Below are 3,304 nucleotides of genomic sequence, written 5' to 3'. Positions count from 1 at the left end.
GGTCATGTATGGATGTGAGAGTTGGACTATAAAGAAAGCTGAGTGCCAAAGAATTGATGCTTTTGAACTGTGTTGTTGGAGAAGACTCTTGAGAGTCCCTTGGACTTCAAGGAGATCCAGCCAGCCCATCCTAAAGGAGATCAGTCCTGGGTGTTCATTGGAAGAACTGATGTTGAAGTTGAAACTCCAATACTTTGGCCACCTGATGCGAAGAGCTGACTCATTTGAAAAGCCTCTGATGCTGGGAAAGATTGAGGGCAGGAGGAGAAGGGGACAACAGAGGATGAGATGGTTGGATGGCATCACTGACTCAATGGACATGGGTTTGGTGACTCTGGTAGTTGGTGATGGACAGGGAGGCCTGGCATGCTGTGGTTCATGGGGTTGCAAAGAGCGAGACATGACTGAGTGACTGAACTGAACTGAACTGAACCCACTCCAGTATCCTGCCTGGGTAAATCCATGCACAGAAGAGCCTTGTGGGCTACAGTCCATGGTGTCCAAGAGTTGGACACAACTGAGATACACACATCTTAGTTGCATGACCTCTGTATTCATCTGTGTTCCTTAGTTCTAAACCACTCCACAAATTGTTTTCATTATTTCTGGCTCCTTTCTTTGTCACACATCCTCAGTTGTTGGCTTCTTTGTAGTTTTCCTTTTGTCTTTTATCTTCCCATATTTAAAGTTGATTCAATGTTTATAAAGAGAGGTTGGTACACATAAAGCACTCAAGTGTTTTCTGTTTTCTGAATGAGTAGATGAGTTGTTATTCATGAGCTTAGTGAAAGAAGTTATGCTGAACAACTCTTGAAATTATTCCAGAAGCAATCTTTCAATACTATAGGAGTCTAAGTTAAACAAAAGACTCCAAAAGGATAAATAGAGGGTTATATTCGTGGACAAAATTCAAGAACAGATAACAAACATCACAAGTCTAGGATGGAGGAAAATTAAACTGATGATATGGGAATAAATGTTATTCCCATATAAATATTTAACAAATATTCATAAACATTCTTTGATAGTCTGTTATGTGGCAGATCACACACACACAAGTCAACACCCACTACTACTGAAAATATAGGAACAACTAAAAATGAATTCATTTGAGCTATGTAGGAATATATTATTTTTCTATTTAGCGAAAGGTAGAAAAAAAACAAACGTTTTTGTTTCTTGGTTTCCTTGACTTTATTCTTTTAGAAGATTTCGTTAAATAATAACAAAAACCAAAAAAATGGAAACCAAAATACGGAGAATCTAAAAATAAGTTTCTTAGTCTATTGGCTCTTCTCAGAGTTTTTAATTTTAGAAGATTATATCTTGACCATATGAGCTGAAGTTATCTTTCTTTGCTTGATGAAAAACAAATCAATGTACTTAATTTACTTTTAAAAAATCAAGAGAATTTGATGAAAGGCTAACATCTCTGCATGATGAATACTCCCAACAATCCAAATATAAAAGAGAAATTCCCAAATCTAGTAAAGGGCATCAGTGAAAATATCAAAGTCAGTATTACTCCCTACAGGATCACAAACAAGACAGGTACTTCTATTCACTGTCTTAATGGAGGGCCTGGGATCAAACCAGGGAAGGAAATAAGATATATTAAGTTTGAAAAGGACAAGCAGAACTATTTTAATTTACAGATCACAAGTTTATACATGTAGAAAATGCAAAGTACCTCTAAACAAGCTGTTTAAGAGCTAGAACCTATTAATGTATTGATACAGTCACCAAACACAAAAATCAATTTTATTTCTAAACATTTCAAAAACATTAGAAAATGCAATTAACACTGTTCTATACAGGGAGGCCTGGCGTGCTGCGATTCATGGGGTCGCAAAGAGTCGGACACGACTGAGCGACTGATCTGATCTGATACATCTTTGTCTCTTTTTCTGTCTCGCATACAGGGTTATCATTACCATCTTTCTAAATTCCATATGAAACATGTATAATACCATATAAGAAACGAATTACCAGTCCAGGTTCAATGCAAGATACAGGATGCTTGGGACGAGGCAACTGGGATGACCCAGAGGGATAGTACAGGGAGGGAGGTAGGAGGGGGGTTCAAGATGGGGAACATGTGTACACCTGTGGCGGATTCATGTTGATGTATGGCAGAGTCCAACACAATATTGTAAAGCAATTATCCTCCAATTAAAAAAAAGAAAATGCAATTAAAAGGTCATTTATCAAACACTTGGGAACTAATATAAGGTATGCAAGACCTCTTCTTGATTCCTCTCCAATAAATGGTGACCAGTCCTTGCCACCTACAGACACTAATGTCAGAAAAGACCATTTCTTAAGGCTGATCAATGAAATAGTGTTTTCAAAACCCCAAACAAGAGGTTGGTACCATCTGTTTGGCTGTTGAACTAAATCTGTTCTCATATTGACAGGTATCCTAGCTCTGTTCTGGCTATTTCAGGGCATAATTAACTCCCTGTATCCACATTTTTCTTAACCCAATTAGTCCTAGCTCTGGATTTGATGCTGGGCATTTAGGTCAATTAAGGTAAAAAATCCATATGAAATAAAAGATAAAATTGCTATAAGTAGCCCTGCTTCCTAGATGGCTCAGTGGTAGAGAGTCTGCCTGCCAACCAGGTGGACTATTTTTATTTACACATCATACATTTGTACATGTAGAAAATACCCCTGCATTGGGAAGATCCCCTAGAGAAGGGAGGGGCAACCAACTCCAGTATTCTTGCCTGGGAAGTCCCATGGACAGAGGAGCCTGGCGGGCTACAGTCAATGGTGTCGCGAAGAGTTGGACATGACAGAGACTAAACAACAGCAACAATGCAAGTCCTCTACAAAAATCTTAACATTAAAGAAAGAAATTAGAGAGGACCTAAATTAATGAAAGAAATTAGAGAGGACATAAATAAAGAGGTTTTGGATCTAAAGACTCCATATGTTAAGATGTCAATTGTCCTAAATGAATTCATAAATTCAGCACAATCCTAATCAAATTACCTCAATCTCTTGTTGTAGAAGCTATTCTGTACCTTACATGGGAGTGCTAAGACCTAGAATAAGCCTTGAATAAGACAAAGAAAACATGACTCTGGTCAACCACTTGTAAAAGAATGAAACTAGAACACTTTCTAACACCATACACAAAAATAAACTCAAAATGGATTAAAGATCTAAACGTAAGACCAAAAACTATAAAACTCCTAGAGGAGAACATAGGCAAAACACTCTCTGACATACAGCACAGCAGGATCCTCTATGACCCACCTCCCAGAATATTGGAAATAAAGCAAAAATAACAAAT

General features: G+C 37.7%; 1 gene segment (V, D, J or C); it reads right to left on the bottom strand.

Annotated features, from left to right (window-relative positions):
- LOC104981963 overlaps positions 1–3,304 on the bottom strand; it is a 916,007-nt gene that overhangs the window by 754,744 nt on the left and 157,959 nt on the right.

This window comes from Bison bison, unplaced genomic scaffold, assembly GCF_000754665.1.
Source record: "Bison bison bison isolate TAMUID 2011002044 unplaced genomic scaffold, Bison_UMD1.0 scf7180017864526, whole genome shotgun sequence".
NCBI classification, from domain to species: domain Eukaryota; kingdom Metazoa; phylum Chordata; class Mammalia; order Artiodactyla; family Bovidae; genus Bison; species Bison bison.
The sequence above is the reverse complement of the archived record's forward strand: the minus strand, read 5'-3'. Positions and strand labels throughout refer to the sequence as shown.